This window comes from Andrena cerasifolii, chromosome 6 (assembly GCF_050908995.1).
Source record: "Andrena cerasifolii isolate SP2316 chromosome 6, iyAndCera1_principal, whole genome shotgun sequence".
Classification (NCBI taxonomy): domain Eukaryota; kingdom Metazoa; phylum Arthropoda; class Insecta; order Hymenoptera; family Andrenidae; genus Andrena; species Andrena cerasifolii.
Genome location: NC_135123.1, coordinates 1,785,115 through 1,803,313, shown reverse-complemented (window position 1 = coordinate 1,803,313; position 18,199 = coordinate 1,785,115). Strand labels below are relative to the sequence as shown.

Here is an 18,199-nt window from a genome sequence, read left to right as displayed (position 1 = left end):
TCAAAACTCAATAAACTTAATGAACTGAAACTAAAATAAATTGCTAAATGATTCACAACTATTTAGGAACAGAACGAGGATATTTTATGGAGATCAAAACTGGATTTATTATAACACGTCAAGATTGTAACAAGTAACAAGGTCAACGACGAATTGCGAGGAGAAGAAATAAGCTTCTTCGTATGTACGCTTTTTTTATCAATACATTGTTTTCGAGCGTTTAGGAAGCAGGCGAAGACAAATATCTAATGTTGGAATGTTCACCCTTAACTCTTTCCTAATAAATGAAACTTGTTCGGTTCAAACTTCGCGCTTTAGGAGCTTACGCTAAACACCGCTGGGGCGAGGATCGCAACACCTCCCCTCTTATACAAAAGATGTTTTCTACATTGAGCTATAAGAATACCTGGAGTATGGACCTGAAGGACAGTGCATAAGCTAGGCTTATGGACGCGGGGGTTGAAGCGATTGACGGAAGGGGAATCGACCTCTTCCAGCCGCTTTTTGAGAGACGACTGGTGGTGCCACCTGTGCCATAACGTGGAAAATGTCTTTTGGCAAAATATTTTAAATTTGATTATTCGTGCGTTGAATGCCGTGGAAGTCACTGATGGTGACAGGCAGTGTTCTTCAAAATGCAGCTCGGCATTTTTGGGGTCGATTACCACCTAAATACTAATAATTTATTTACATTTCTATACTAATATTTAACCTTCAAATACAATACTTTTACTATTTTACTAGAAAATTTAATATTACTTACGTAATTTCGAAAGTATCCCAAATAATAAGACAATTATATAAATACACTATATACACGCATGCGAGTTACATTGCAATGCTTTTACACTGTTTTGCACCGTTTTCAACCGGTTTGCATAATGGCGTCACAAGGATATACCAATGAAGGACGCTATTTCTAAAACTTATACTCGGCTGTAGAAGACACCACCAGTCGCCCTCACATCGCAGCCCCTTCCGTCTTTCGCTGTACCCCCCCGGAACTAGGCACTGTCCTTCAGGTCCAAGACCTGGAGAAAGAACAGAGCAATGGTGACCGGTCCGAGAAGAGGGAAGTAACGGGTGAACCTATCTCTGTCTTACAATAGGCTATGGATGTATAGTGCATGTGAGTGAAGTTATCTGCGAATCCAAAATACATAACACAGATAGTACAGATAGAGAGGGATAATAGGAAGAAGAAGGATAGGTTCACCCGTTATCTTCCCTGATAGCCAGATCTGGACAGCAGAATCTGACGTCAGAACTGCAGCAGTTTGCGTCCGCATTTGGCTGCGTTCTGATGTGCAGAGCCTGAGGTGCAGTGCCTGATGTCAGATGGACAGCAGATCGACAGCAGATCGACAGCAGATTTCGCCGTCTGCTAGGCAATTGCTTGGTAATTCTGGATGTGCTGTTGCTGTGCCTAGCAGACGGCGAAATCTGCTGTCGATCTGCTGTCCATCTGACATCAGGCACTGCACCTCAGGCTCTGCACATCAGAACGCAGCCAAATGTGGACACAGACTGCTGCAGTTCTGACGTCAGATTCTGCTGCCCAGATCTGGCTATCAGGGTTCTGTTTCCCTCGGACCGCTGTTGCCTCTACTTCTTCCCACTGCTGTTCTCTCTCCAGGTGTTCTTATAGCTCAATGGGTTTCTATGAGAAAATCGCACGCATCGTAATCATCGTATGTACACTCAGCTCAAACGATTGTGGCCGATCGAGATTCGATTGTGGAACAGCTTACCACGGTTGGCTTTTTTTTCATCGCTAACATTCTACAGTATTTCATGAACATGGTTTAGGGCACTGTAAAGTCACCGATTCCCGTTTAGAACATTTCTATTTCGTGAGCTAACATTACGCCGAAAACATTTGAGGAAGTTACGATGGGATCCACATCACCGAATTGTACGTTGAACTGATGCATAGCACGGTTTATAGGGTTCTGCTGTATAATTACTGTACAAAGGCATTCTAGTATCAAATAGCGGACGACTTCTAAGATTGACCATGGGCGTATTAAACTTAATCTCTGCTACCAGATCCGAGCAGTCAATTTAGCTGCTCATTACCTTGTGCAGAAATAATAAATTTGCCACTAACCTTCTGTTTTCCAAGGACATTAAATTTAGTCTAGTAAGAAGAGGGCCGTAGTCGTGATCTCTCGCTGACAAGGGATTATCGAGCACCCAAGCAGCGAATCTTAAACATTTATGCTGTACCCTCTCAATCAAATTTATATACCTTCGATACCTATTTAGGATCCCAGATAGTCGATGCAAATTCAATGTGCGACCTAATGAGAGCTGTGTGCAGTAGCCTTAGAGTATTTATGTTCCGAAAATGCTTCGCGAATCTTGATACGAAACCTAGCATCCTGCAGGCCTTGTTTGCAATTTTAGTGTAATGTCCCCTGAAGTCCAAGCATGGTGAGAAGGTGATGCCAAGGTCAGTAACCTCCCACACCTCTTCAAGCAGAGTATTCTGCAGCCTGTACGGAAGTACCGCACACTTCCTAGAATGGGAGGACCTCATCACCATACACTTGCCCATGCAGAGCGACATATTGTTACCAAGGCACCACTGCCCAAACCTATCAAGGTCACGCTGCATATCATGCGCATCCTGTTCACAACTGATCCTTTTAAATATTTTAAAGTCATCCACATACAGTATATATCTAGAATTACGATAGACACGGTCTACATCGTTAATAAATAAGTTAAAAAGCAGCGGACCCAGATGTGATCCCTGTGGTACGCCCGAGGAGACCCTAATCGGTGCCGACCCATACTCGCCTACTCTTACCCATTGCTTCCGGCCACTGAGGTAACTCTCCATCTATAACAAAAACTGGCCACTAAAGCCCCAAGAAGACATTAAAATACCATGATCGACCGTGTCAAACGCCTGGCGAAAGTTGGTAAAGACAGTGTCCACCTGTACATTATCGGCGAGAGCCGTAAGGGGACCTTCCGGTCTAGAGACCAAAAAAATAGGTGATTTTTAGGAATTAATTAAAGGAAAACTACTACATATAATTTAATGGGACTTTTTGCATTGTATTAAGGATGTCTTAAATTATATATATTAAATTATATATATATATATATATATATATATATATATTAAATTATATATATATATATATATATATATATATATATTGTTTTATAATTAATCATTGCAGACGGTACTGCGGAGTCGTTAAAGTCAAGGCGTCAAGAAATTGATCCAAATCGGTGGGGCCTGTATTTCCAAAAGTTATCATCCGATTTGACTGAAACTTTTTTCATTTTGAAGAATATACTTCTGGCTAGGGAGGAAACCAGAACAAATTACAAAAATAACATTTTATTAGAAAATAACGACACTTGCAGTTATAGTCCCTATAGTCCTTTCAACGCCTTAGAAAATTATAAATTTTCAATTTTTTGTAATTTTTTCTGGTATCCCCCCTAGCCAGAAGTATATTCTTGAAAATAAAAAAGTTTCAGTCGAATCGGATAATAACTTTTGGAGATACAAGTCCCACCGAGTTTGAGAGCATTGTTTCGGGAAAACGCGTTTAAAGTTTTACGTGAGCGCCGAGTGGCCGGTTGTGACCCATGCATTTGCCGCTACTCAAATGCCTATAACTTCGGGAATTTTACGAATTTCAACAAATCCTTTTAAACACGTATTCCTAAAAGGTTCAACATTCGAAAAATAGAAAAAAATCGGCTTTTAGACCGGAAGTTGTCCAGAGTTCTTGAGAGGCTCGCCTCGCGATCTCGTGCGGGAGTTAGGAAGAGTCGTGAGCATTCGTGCGGTGCCGGGCGCGACTCGAGCCTCTGCTGGAAGCACAGGAAGTTTGCTGAAAAGGCGCATGACAGCGCCGACCCGTCGTTCTGTGCGTTTAAGCCGTCGGAAAACTCCGACCTCCCCTCGTGGCGACGGTCGGGGAAAGTCGCAAAATGGGAAACTGTCTGCGTGTCCGAGACCGGATCTCAGGTCAGAGCTTTCTGATTGACACCGGCGCAGATATCTCGCTTCTATCGGTTGGTGATAAGTCAAAGTGTAAGCCGACGGACTTTAGGCTTTATGCGGCCAACGATTGACGGGTCGACACTTATGGCGAGAAGAGGTACGTGTTAAACCCGGTCTCCGCCGGGAAATTAATTGGAACTTTTGCATTGCCGACGTTCCATATCCGATCATTGGAGCGGATCTCCTTGCGCATTACGGCCTCGTAGTGGACCTTAGGAGGCGCCGCCATATCGATACACTTACTGACGTGTATTCTCTTGGTGTTCTGAGACCCTCCCTATTCCCCGCGGTCAGCTCGATGCAGAGATCCGCGGACTGTAGATATACGCGGCTACTGGCCGATTTCCCGGAGATTACGGGAATGTTGCAGCTGCCCCCCCCCCCCTGGGAATCCTGCGATGTCTTACGCCATATACAGACTAAGGGACTTCCGGTGGCCGAGCGACCGAGGCGTCTTTCGCCCGCTAAGTTGGATGCGACGTAGAGGGAATTTAGAACGATGTGTAGGGCTGTGATTTGCCGCCCGTCTTGCAGCCTGTGGGCAAGCCCTATCCACCTGAAGCCCAAGGGGGATGGCGAATGGAGGATCTGTGGCAACTATCGCCGACTAAATTTCGTGACGATTCCGGATTAATATCCGGTACCCCATTTGCAGGATTTCACTGCAAATCTACACGGTAAACAAATCTTTTTGGCTTTGGATTTGCACAAGGAATTCCACCAGATTCCGCTTGCTCCTGCGGATATCGAGAAGACCGCCGTGATAACGTCGTTCAGGTTATATGTGTTTAAGGTCATGGCCTTCGGTCTGCATAACGTGGGCCAAACGTTTCAGAGGTACATTCACTGGGCTCTCTGATCTCGATTTTGTCCTTGCATTCCTCGATGACATCCTTGTTGCGTCTTCGTCGCCGGAAGAGCACGAGGAGCATCTACGCATCGTGTTTGAAAGGCTTAATTAAGCGCTTCCACTTGCGTTTGAACGTAAACAAGTGCCGGCTCGGGCTGCCGGAGATTCAGTTCTTGGGCTATGTTGTCAGCCGCGACGGCATTAGGCCCACTCCAGATAAAGTCGAGGCCATTCTCAAATTTCCCAGAACGTGGCGGAGTTGCGCCGCTTTTTGGGCACAGTAAATATTTACCGCAGGAGTATTCCCCACGCGACTGAGGCACAAGTTCCATTCAACGAATATTTGCGTGAGTCGCGTAAAAATGGTAAGCACTTGGTCGACTGGTCCCCAGAGGCTGTGCGAGCGTTCGAAAGTATTAGAACTGAAATAGCGGGGGCTGTTGGCTCACCCGTGCAGCGGGGCTGAGACGAGAGCGGTAACTGACGCGTCCGATTTCGCGATGGGAGCGGTGTTAGAACAGCGTATCAAGGGTTCTTGGAGATCTCTATCGTTCTTCTCCCGAAAATTGCCCCCCTCTCAGATGAAGTACAGTGCGTATGACCGAGAGTTGACTGCGATATTCGAAGCGATCAAGTCGCGTATTGAGACTATCCGATTGCCTGTCGAAATAGAATTGAATGAGCTCGCGGGAACATAAGAGTACGACTTTTATTCTGATAAGGTACTTCAATATTTAAAAATTAAAAGAATTGACTGTTACGACTGCGGCGAGCTTCTCTGCTCTTCTAACAAATAAAGTCAATACAGCAATATTTGATAGTCTAAGGACTGTGGGATACCCCTAATCGGAATTGCGTGTATAAATTGTGCCGCTCGAACACCAAAAGCCGCGGCACGTAACACCAACCTATGTTCCGGCCTGTTACTAGAGAAAGCCGTGATGGTTGACTACGAAAAATAGCATATTTCTATATTTCGCTGCAAAAAGTAGCACGTTTAAGCGGTTTGCCACGAAAAGTAGCATGTTCCGTTTGTAGCGATGAAAAGCAGCACATTTGGATGGTTGGCTACGAAACATCGTGTATGTTAATTTAAATACCCTCCGACGCGATTTTTATTTAGTACTAGGTCGGTAATTTATTAAATATTAAAATACCGTAAATAAATTATGTAGATTAAAATTTTCATACGTGTTTCCTTTTGGAGATTAGATGAAGTTATTATTTATTAAACAATATTTTCAAAAGTTGAATTCCTCGGTGCAAAATGCACTTCCACAAAACTAACCACGCTCCGAAACGTGATAGTTTCTGCAGTATAATCCAAAACGTGCTATTCTTCGTGGCGAAACAGGATAATGTGCTAGTTTTCGTGGATGCTAAGGAAGTTCTTCGGCTGCGTCCATTTTTTGGTGGGGGAACACCTGCAGGAGTGGTGGTAATGCGTGCGTGGGGCGCCACGATTAGAGACGAACCGACGCGAGCGCCAAGCGGGTGACGCCGCGGCCAACCAGCGTCGAGAACATATTTCCCGGTGACGCTGGTTGGCCGTGGCGTCTGTTCGTCTCCCATCGTGGTGTCTCACGCACACGTTACCACCACTCCTGTAGGTATTCCCCCATCAAAAAATACATGCAGCCGCAGAACTTCCTTAGCATCCCTGGTAGTTTTCTCTCAATGAGTTTTCCTACTCGCGCCTGTTTCCTCTCACACACACGCATATCGAAGCCCAGCTGTGTTTCCGCGGATCGATATATTGATCATGATTTCGCCTTTGTGTTTTTAAAGGTGGAAAGGAAAGGATATAAGTGTGAGTGAGAAGAAACGGGAGCCATTAATTGTTGCGTGGCTCTACACACTCTACTTTTTGTGTAAACTTTAACAACCTTTTGCGTCGGAATAATGCGTTTTCGGCACATGGTTTCTTTTAAACTTTTCTTCTTCTTATTGAACAAAGCAGGTTGATATAAAAAAACTTTAACATTAATTTTTAATGTTATAAACAATTTTGCGGCAAGTTTTTTTTTACAAATGTCCACCAATTCAGAGGTGTAGATTCACCCCTGGAAGCAATGACCATCACTTTTTATACACTCTCTGAATCTGTCGCCATTGATCATCCTCTCCACCTTCATACCTATCGTCATTTATGTACTAATAGTCCAAAATATCTTGTTCTTGAAGAAAAAACCTCTCCACCCTGCTGTCCGTGATTCGTCTGTCAGTTTTCATCCTTCTCATTATTCTCTCATTCACACTTCGCCTAATAGAATCGACATATTAAGCCGGGTCCAGGCCTGAATGAGTATACGCTGAGCAGGCTGAGCGTGCACGAATATTCTGATGTGGACGGGTGAAACGGTAGCCAGGACCGCATGCTTCTACGTCAGAAAGGGTGAGAGTGAACGCATATGCTAGTGTGGACGTGTCATTCGTGGTGACTCGGCGCATGCGCTCCGACTCGCGAATGCCGGCGAAGGCACATGGCTGAGCCGACCGTTGTCGGTTTTCTTCCGCACATTAAAGGGAGTTTGGGCTCCATTGCGTTCAATATAGAAGATAGAAACAGATGTGATACTTTTCTAAAATCCTCGATGTCTCTGATTTTCATGATATCGAAATATATGGTAGTCCATATGAAATTAGGGAGGGTTAAGTCCTCATTTTTGCAGATTCGAAATTGTTTAAAAAATACAAATCTTCAAAGTTACCTGCTTTCGGCGATTTTTACGAAACCCGGCTACAGAAATTAATTTTAATGACCTAAATTATTGAAGGTATGGACTTGCGTCTTTTTTTTAATCATGAAATAATTTGTCTTTCCTTTCTTCACTACACCCTGCGTTGTTCTTAATTCATACAGCCTGACCGACTGTTAAAAAATCACACGAGACTATTTTTAACGAATTCAGCTTGAAATGATATAAATCAATTTTTCATGAAATTTCCTTCATTATGGTCCGAATTTCGTCGTTCATGGTGTTAGTTTCATCGGCGAACCATAAGGAATCAATTGACGTCGTTTTCGCAAAGATCTGATGAGAAATGCGGAATTCTTGGACATTTCTGACTTTTTAATGGTATTCCAACCGTTTCGAGGGTCGAAATCCATAAAATTCGGTGAAGCACTGCGGGGGTTTATCCTCGCCATGGGGTACCAGGTGGCACCTCTTTGACAGGCGTCGCTGGAGAATTACTCTGTATTGGTAAACAGGATGACTCGGAGGGTTGAGCTGTTGTTTATTTAGCTAATCACACCATCTTTACGACTGCGGAGTGGGCTGAGCTAAGCACAGAAGTTGGCGAAGAAAGACACAATGGCACTTTCGACCCCTCCGCATGCGTCATTCGTGCGCGCTCAGCCTGCTCAGCGTATACGCATTCAGTTCTGGACCCGGCTTTATGTAGTTATGCTATTCATAAGTTATTCCCACTATTTTGAACAACTCCCTCAAATTCAACCTTTAGCTGTAACACACCACAGGATCCCATTGTTGTAACCCAACCAACGACCGGGCGTTGCAACTACCGCGCATTCCGATCGCCACGCACAAGCGCCCAAAGCGCGGGCAGCAACTCGCAAGCACCGTCAGCATTTAACAAAATGCCGAAGAACGGGCCAAAGACGGAGACGCCGCTGGTCCCCGCTTCTTCCCCCATTAGCTATGGACTATGTACAAGCTACGAGCGACAAGACTTTGATACCAAACCACATACGTGATACTACGCGCTCTGTTTGTCACCCAGATCGGGACAGAGTAAACTTGTTTAATCCTACGGTGAGTTTCAACTTTTTAACCCGCAACGACCCCTTACCTTCGGTTTCCAACCGAACATTCCCGTCCCGGCATTATCACCTGAACCTTCGGAGCCCATTAGTCGACGACCGTGAAGGACGACCCGGAGTACCTCGAGATTCTCAGCCAGAATCTCGACCCCAGGCGCCTTGGTACAACACCATCTATAGATCCCACATATAGAGAAATATGCATTTCAAAAATGGGACACGGCTTTACCCAATTACATTACAATGTCGCCACGACTTGCGGCTACCAAGTCTGAAGTCTGAATACATGCATAGGGTAGACCGGGGCGAATCGGATCACTTTGTGTTTGGTGGTAAAAAAATACTAGTCAGACATAAAACAACTAATTTCTTAATATATATTTGTGACCAGTACAAGTTGGGCTTGGGCATTAATATATAAAAATTGAAATTATACATAAAAATCTTTCATAAACAAAAAACCGAAAAGTGAGAAATACCCGATTCGTCCCAAAATAATCCATAAATCTCTGAAGAAACTGAAATTTTCATAACCAAATGTTTAGAATCAACTTAAACAAATCTAATATAATGACAGTGAAGTCAAGTGACACTACTCAGAACACAGATCGGAAGGATATTGCCGTTTTTTGCCGCCTCTATCAGCACAATTCTCGTGGCACCACTCTTCTCAGACAATCTTCTGAAAGTGGATGAATTAATTTTTCACCACAGTAAATACAATGCTATCTTCTTAAGACCATTAATTAATTAATTTTTTTTCGTCATTTCTTTAGATTTAATTTTTATCACAGTTTTTTTTATTTTTTTTGGGGGGGGGCACCATGATCCCTGATTGATCTTTTTTATGTACGTATGTACCATTTGTATATAAACAATTATCATATTTATGATCATGAACATACTCAAATGAAAAAAAAAGAATGATCCGATTCGCCCCATATGACTTGATCCGATTAGCCCCATATATAAGGATTTCAAAGGTTGTAGATTACATATTATGATATAATAGTCTAAAATACATCAAACACTAAACTTGGACACCGTGCGAACTAAGGTCGTGTTCAGATATATTGGTTGGTGAGTTTCGTGAGGGGTATTCTCACACCATACCGCTTGCCTGGTCGGTGCTCCTTTTCTCAACGTTCTCAGTCTCTCTCGGGCTAGGCCTCTCGTCGCGCGGTGGGGATTCGGTGCCCGTGAGGTACGAACCACGCAGCGAAGCATCCCCACCACTTCCTCGTTTCTTTCTTGCTCTCGTTCCATCTCGTTCTCGCCTTCGCAGAACAAGAGCGAGTCAGAAGTGGTGGGGATAGCGCCAAGCTCCTGACGTGTAGGCCGAACCGAGTTCTTAGCGTAGAAATATATACAACAGAATAGGTGTGCGTTAGCTCCGAAAAAATTCAGGAGCTTTATTGGTCAGAACATTGATTCTTTTTCGATAGCTTCATCTGGTATTGGTTTGCGCATAGTTTCGTAACGCACACAACTATTACGCTAAGAATAAACAACAGCCACATTCAGGCTTCGTTCAGGCGGAATCGAGCACTGTTCCCGTTACCCCACCGTACCCTTCGGGGGCCCAGCAACTTCAACTGCCAATCCACGATCGTCAGGTGGTGGTGGCTGATTTTTCCTCGCGCGCGGCTTGCGAAACCGAACTCACCGGTCAATACATCTGAACACGACCTTAATAACAATAAACACATTTGAATTCTCAAGCTTACTTTTTATTTTAAATACGAAATTGCAGATTACGTAGGTTAGATTCGGACCAAAATTGTAACGTTCGCATGCGTCCATCTCACTGAATCCGTATGCCAGCTGTAAACAATGACTTAAAACAATTGATGCGCTATTGTGGTAGGTGCGGCGGAGAGGGACGATGTATTACGAACGATCGGAATACTCATTCCTATCGCGATGTAAGAAATATGCACTAAATTCTTATTCTGATCGGATTCGCCCCGGTCTACCCTACATAGTTTTAAATAATTAATATCTCGAAAAACATGTGACGTAAGAGGCTTATATAAATTAGTTTCTTCAAATTAATAACATGCGTTCCAAAATTGAAAACCATGGCGATCATACACTTGTGCAACTTGGGGCGAAATGCTACAGATACATTGAGTACTCCACTCATAAATTCATAAATCTCTATCTACCTATACTATTATATACAGAGAGAGCCGATTTTTATGTTCGCGCAAAACTCAAGACCTATTCAACCGATATTCCTCAAATTGTAACACGTTATTCCTGCATACTCTAGGGTGGACATAGGCTATGTAACATGTCTCAGAAACGCGTTATTAACATGTAATTTATGTGTAAACATTTCAGGTGTACGGCTGTTTTGCAGACCACGTGACCCATGTATACGACAGTCTACTTCGTATGCGCATGCGCATATTCGGCCGCGCGATACCTCGCCCGCAGCAGTACCGTGATGTCACCACCAGATGGCAAAGCTTTTCGTGCGCTTTCTCACTAGAGAAGTGGGTTACCGCGGACATATATGTTAGAATGATCGTATGCTTAGATATTGCAGTTTCAGATTTCTGTGTACACCGTGTGGATGGTACTTTGCCCCGGGTGCGATCAAATGTATCAAGTTCATCCACTCCTGCTCGACGTATGCAATACGAAGGTGAATGTCCCAATTTCTGCTCATTAAGAGGTAACTCGTCATAAAGAAGGTGTAAAAGATTTGTTTGTGATCAAAATTTGCAGAGTAATCGATTATTTTTTTAATAATAAATCAATCAATTCAAAAACTATTTTAGAAAGATATTTCAACATGTTTAATTATTAATAATTTGTAATTAAATATATAATGCTCTAAATGTCCGTATTTCTGCTCATGTGAAATAGCGATGTATGTATTGCTCCAAGCTCGTGCAACACTCGCGAAAATGTTTAAATAATTTAGAATTATTTTGTTGCAATTATAGTACAAACGTAACGCATATAATAATAAGAAAAATACGAAATGAGCAAAAATGGGGACATGAGCAGAAATTGGGACATTCACCTTAGCTTTGCTACTCAGCTTCATCCGAAATTTATATTCTGATTTTATAAAAAAAGTTGTTTTTATTTATTTATCTTTTTTTGTGAAAATAGCCACGTTCATCTGGATTAGGTAGGTATAATGAGCTGAGAGAAATTTCGTGACCCCTGAGTTTACCGTTCGAATGTTTTTAGGCGACAGACAAACACACAAACACCTTCTGCTGTATATATTAAGATACACTGCTAAATCCTGGACTTATAAGAGTGAATGTTACCGGAAGGTTTGCATTGAATTATGATCCCGGAATTAACTAGGTATGTTAACCTAGGAGAAGGTCAAATAGGAGCGACGGATAATATTTGCCATCATTGCTCCGGCAGATGATGCGCAAAAACAATTCATCCTAATGTTAGAAAATCATTATATCAATAATGTTATCTTCTCCGAAATATTACGAAGACATCAAGCTTTTTTTCAAAATACTTAATTTCTTTAAAAGATATTAATTCTAATAAACATGAATTAGTCACGCTAATATCTTGGGCGAAGCCGAGATGGGGGACGCTAGTTACGTATAAAATTAATTTTCTGTCTGTATGTTTGTTTGTAATGCAAATTTACATCGCCGCTCGGATTTCGTTCGGCACATACATGTTCTACACATCCGACCGGAGGTCACTGTATAGCTTTCGTGGACCAGGCTCACTTTTACGCACTGTTATGTAATGTTGTGCTTTTTTAATTATAACTCGCGAACGATTTATTCCGTACAAACGAAAGTAGACTTTTTGAAGTCTGTATGCCAACCGAACAAACAAGTCAAACCTTTTTCTTGTTGCTACCATTGTAATCTGAGCTGTACGTATTTTTCTCATCGGATCTGGTCGGGTTTTCCGTGCATTTTTGGTTCAAAGCATTTTTTTCTGAAATTTTTTTACGCAAATTCTTATACTTATATTCATATTTGATATTTTGGTACGTTTGCCGATATTAGGGGATTTTTGCCGATACTGGGGTACTTTCGTCTACACTTGGATACTTTTGCCAATATTTGGATTCTATGAAAAAATACTATTGTCTTTCTCGCTAACTTCGATAACGCTATTAACTTTCTTGCCGTCTCTAATAATGTCGCTTTTATTTTAAAACTTGCATTAACCCGAGTAACGCCAGACATTTCAGCTAGTACTAAAATAAAATTTTAATTCTGCAAAGGTACTCCAATCTTTTTAAAGTAGCTTAAGTCAGGTAAGGATCAATTTCATTCCTGATCATATCACAGTCAGCATTAATCAGTATTATAAACAGTCTTCTAAAACATTAATGTTTTAGTGAAATATCACGTATTAGATCTCCACTGTGTTTAATATTAATCGCTCATTAATGGTAAAAAGGGTGTCAAAGCATTCGGGATAGACTGCATGGTTATCAACGTTCGCACTTTATTTGTGGTGTATTTCTCACGACGACCCTTTTATTTCTCTTTCATAATGTCAGGAATACAGAATCAAAGTTTCGAAGGAAAAGGTTGGACTGTTCTCTAACAACAAAAATAATTTGTGCGATCAAATTATGTGATTCACCACCTACTATTATATCTTCCGAATGTCACGTAACATTTCCGAGAGCCAGTTTTTCACGTAGTTAAAAATAACATGAATGTACCCAGGTGGACAGAATTAATTCTTTCGTCCGTTACATCCTTTGTTTCGTTCATCAGAAATATATCAAATCAATGCAAACATACCATATTTAATTGAAAATAATATTAGCACGAGTTGTATAAAAATTTTGTTATTCAACCTATTTTAGATTAATTATTAGAACTATCTGGCCTGGTACTGTGTGATTAATCAGAAATAGCTAAAACAATTTAAAATATAAATTATACACAAGAAATAAATGGTGTTAAATTTATTTATTTTTTTTCAAGAAATGTATTTAATTTGGATTGCGATAAATTTAAATCTAATGTAGACTGAAAACAATAGAACACACTAAACGTACATGAGTAAATCAATTGGAATTGCATCTTACGAATGAGGAATCACAAAGGAGAAGGGGTAGACTTCGAAAGGAGTGGGAAATAACGAGCGTTGCAACGTCTGTGGGAGTCGTGCCGCTACTTCCGAGGAAATAGCATCTGAAAGGGTAGCTTGTAAGTTCAGGTATAGACATTGCACTTTTTAATCGCTATTTACGTACTACTTGTATTTCTGTGTGTTTGGAAATTTTTAAACCTAATCGGAAGTTAACCACCATTGAACAGGATACTAACACGGTAATAATTTTAATAACTGCCCTGCTAAAAAAAATATAACACGGCAAAGTACGTTCCTAATATCGTAGCAGATATTCTGATTAAAATTTAAGATTACACTTTCTTAACGTGCTTTCAAATGTTGCTCAAATAAAAATTAATATATATTTTGCGCCGCAATCGAAGCGAATATAAAACATGATTATTGATCCCTATTTTTATTTGAAGTTCTTTAATTCTATCTGTATGCACCGCTGTATCTGTCAATCTTTTTTCATTTTGTTGTTTTAATGCACTATTTGACGGGGACAATTTTCACCCGGATTGACGAAAATTTTGAGCTGTGCCTTTTTGAAAAATAACTTGTTTCTTTTGTATTAACCAGATGCAGATTAATATAACTGTATTACTACTTCAAGATCTACGAGTACATAGTGTTTTGCAGCGTTGTATGATTTTATTATTACAATGCAAATTTGTTTCACCACCGAAGTGGTGATATTTTTGGGAAATTAGAGCGCACATTTTGTCGAATATCAAGAAGTTAAAAGTTTTGAAAATGTTGAAAAAATAATTAAACATAAAAGATCAGACATTTTTTATAAACTCGAAATCGCCGTTTTTATTGTAAAAGTGGGAAGTAGTTTATCCGAGGTAATTTTGTAATCGATATCACCATTTTAAAACTATGTCTGCCAGTTAAATTTGGTAGGTCTTACGCAACGAGTTAACGAACGCACTTTGACACTGTGAACATATTTACTGTTGGTTTTAAATTAAACTTCCAGTAATTGTCTATCGATTAAATTCACTATATGCTAATTACTGTATGATCATTTGTAACATGTAATTTACGTAGTAAAAATTCAACCTTAATTTCATGCATTATTAAATATTTCTTATTTTTTAATAACTGTGGTAGAGGATGCAAATAATAAAAAGACAATACATAGCAGTTAACAATTCATTGTTCAACATTAACTACATAATATAATTATTATTTTTTATAATTATTTCGCTACTGCTCTCTTTATCCTTAAACACCAACATTCTTTGTTTTGCAAACATTGTTCAAACGGATTAATTATAATACACTAAGAGTTTAATTAAACCACGAGTTGAGACTATAAATTTCTCATTCGTGTGAATGCTTATAAAGTAATACTTATTCACAAACTGCTGTATGCTCTGTTATAATCAAAGCTACTCGTAATACATTTGTATCAAAATAGATTTGGTAGGGCTTGATAACATCGCGTGTAAAGGAAACATTGAAATATATCACAACAGCTCGATTTAAGTAAAATTTGTATTTTCTGGTACTCATAAATAATTGCTTTAGCAACGCTATTGTTTTTCATGGTATATCGTGAAGTTCGAAAGTATTTGTTATTCTATCATTGTTTACTGTTTTCATATCGTCAATATATTATTTGAGTATGCATTATTATAAAAGTGTGTGCTGTATTGTACGATTTACACGAGATCGCGTGTATCAGAAACGATATAAACGAATTTAACGTCATATCATATTATATATTTTATAATTAAAATTTTAGAATATGCCATTTTAAACAAGTGTCTTGTTCCTCACATTAAATGGTCCATAGCCTATGAGATTGAATATTTACAATACTCTAGCGTTGCTAACAATGTTATAATAATGATGCTATTTCTGAAAGTATATTAGTGGAATATTTTCAGTATGTTGCATATTTTCGTACTCTACGTTTTCCATTATAATGGAATAAAAGTACCTGTACTCTAATTTTACGTGTACTAGTAAAATTTTTAAAGCAGAAAAGTTCATTTTTAAATTCGAATCATTAGTTCCTTTTGAAATATTTGATTACACATTATACATTTTAAGCTTTCCCTTGAAGCTTCAATTTTATAAAGTGTACGTATGAGGAAATATGTAAATTAAGTGTGATACGTCCCTTTACAAATCCTAATACATTATAACAAATTAAGCATTCGTTAATTTTTTGTAACAAATTTTACAATATCTAAGGTATATATTTTGTATAGCATACATAAAACACGTATTATTATTGGAAAGTTACAACGATACATTTGTGCTTTATTTTTTGTCAACTTTTCAGTGAGCTGAGATGTGTAATTTCATTTTAGTCTTTGAAGCGAAGTTTCGCACAATTTTAACATTCTTATAACATTTCATTCAGATTTCCTTAATAACATCGTAACAAGATCATGAAATAATATCATCGTAACGTTATTTAAACACTGGAGTATATTATGGAATATTAGATTGAACTATATTTCAATGAAACTCTATGAAATAATTCTATAAAGCTAATATATTTTGCCGCATGGAAATGTAAAATTAACACTGTACCAATTTTATAGATTAAATATTTTCATCTACATTGCTCTAACTGTATATATATATATATATATATATATATATATATATTTCCAAAGTAATTATCTTGGAATTTCTTATCAGTTTTAATTTAACATCCTTGTGATTACTTTACTTTACTTCGTACTGAACTCGTCCGTATTTATCGCGAAAGTGTGACTCGAACTATCTTCCTTTTATGCAATAGTTTAATATTCTCTATATCACACAATGTTTTAGTGTGAATTTACGAAGAGGGTAGCAAGGGTTGCTTATACTTGAAAGTCGATTAGAATTAAATTGCTTGTAATTAAATTACTACTTCGTATTACACTAGACAGGGATGAAATTCTATATACTTCAAACAATTGAGTAATAGCAGAGCACAAAGAAGGGAAACCAAAAATAGGTAGTTCTGGGAAAAGAATAATAGACTAGGATATGTTTGCTCTTCGTAATCGAAGGCGTTTGTCCGGGACTCGAGTGTGCTGTGTGCCAGTTCAGTTCACGGACACCAAATTAGACATGGTCTATTTTTAAGCAACATATAGTTGCTCGTTCCAGTTTACTGGCTACTCATAGTAGGGACCCTAGAGGAAAGCCAGATGAGTTGGAGGGGGAAGGGGGTATTTGGGGCTCTGTATTAATTTCATTCATGCCTATTTAAAGGATTATGGCATGTAATAATAAATTAATTGGTTATGCGTGAAAAACTTCCGTGTAACCTTGTTGGTCCACAGTTGGTGGCTCCATTTCTTCTAGTACATAGCCTTTTCCCTCACTTGATTTCTTTACACATAATGAGTTGGTATTGCAATCAGTTGCCTTTTAAATTCCATAGCTATTACTTTTATTTTATTAACTTTGCTCATAGAAGTGTATAAAAAATAAAATAACTAAATAAATATAGTAAATTGTTCGAGCAAAATGTTTATGAAATCGTATTCACTGAAAATCGGTTAAGAATATACGCTGCCTTTTATGTTGATGCTGCTTTAACTGTGAGCCTGTTATTTTCACTGTCTTACGTCAACCGAAATAGTTATAGAATTTATCGACTAAGACGAACATTTGCAGATAAAATTAGTGCCGTACGCTTTCAGTCGATACAAGTAACAGATTCTAGAAAGCAGTGCCAATTGTTGGTACAGGTGAAATTAATACAACTTAGCAGAGTGCTTCATATTTCTAATAATTGTAAATGACTATCATAAATATTAATTTTTAAATTAGTGTGCCGCCTGTGTGAGATTTTTTTACAAGTGATCTTTCATTTCCGAAATTATTTCGATGGTGGCGGAAAAGAGAGGCCAAATATTAATCTTGGTTAAGAATATTTTTAATACACAAATGCAACCCTTATTAAAACGGCTTGCTAAATCCATATTCATTTTATTTATTCCGAAAATATATATTTTAATATTCACAATAGTTTTTCATTTACGAATTAGGTAATTCGCAAATTAATAATATCTGCAACAAGATGTTTTAGCACCTTATTAATAATTTTTTTAGGAAATTAATTCATAGCTTTCTATATGCATCCATTGTTTGACTTGTTACTTGTTACTCAATGAATACGGAGAGCAAGAATTTAATGCAATTGTCATATTGCTATCTTAACTATAAAAGAATAACCAGAACCCCACAGGCGTAAGAGAAAATATAAGAATATAACGTTTTGGGGTATTTGAGTATTATTAATCTGTCACTGTGTTGGATTTGTAACCACAGTTTTAATTTTAAATTCTAACAATGAATTAAATGTTATCCGGCTGACAACTTTTAACAAGAATTGACATGATAAAATAATTATATGTCGTCTCTTCTTTGTTATGCCGTTAATGGTTTGCTGAAAGCAGACAAATCTAATAATAGTACA

At 39.0% G+C, this 18,199-nt stretch overlaps 3 protein-coding genes and 1 long non-coding RNA gene across 6 annotated transcripts in view; 2 read left to right on the top strand and 2 right to left on the bottom strand.

The window, feature by feature from the left end:
• Positions 1–18,199, bottom strand: part of LOC143369726 (meckelin) — a 292,527-nt gene that overhangs the window by 10,295 nt on the left and 264,033 nt on the right. The gene's annotated exons all lie outside the window — the stretch shown is intronic.
• The window catches only part of LOC143369795 (uncharacterized), a 281,266-nt gene that overhangs the window by 19,492 nt on the left and 243,575 nt on the right, over positions 1–18,199 (top strand). The gene's annotated exons all lie outside the window — the stretch shown is intronic.
• The window catches only part of LOC143369822 (uncharacterized), a 106,241-nt gene that overhangs the window by 30,077 nt on the left and 57,965 nt on the right, over positions 1–18,199 (bottom strand). The gene's annotated exons all lie outside the window — the stretch shown is intronic.
• The window catches only part of LOC143369770 (uncharacterized), a 36,466-nt gene continuing 31,971 nt past the window's right edge, over positions 13,705–18,199 (top strand). For 2 of the 3 annotated variants that reach the window (XM_076814131.1, XM_076814126.1), the window contains exon 1: positions 13,705–13,860. The gene's annotated coding sequence lies outside the window, so the exon portion shown is untranslated. The remainder of the gene's footprint in view (positions 13,861–18,199) is intronic. The other variant, XM_076814127.1, reaches the window with a different exon arrangement.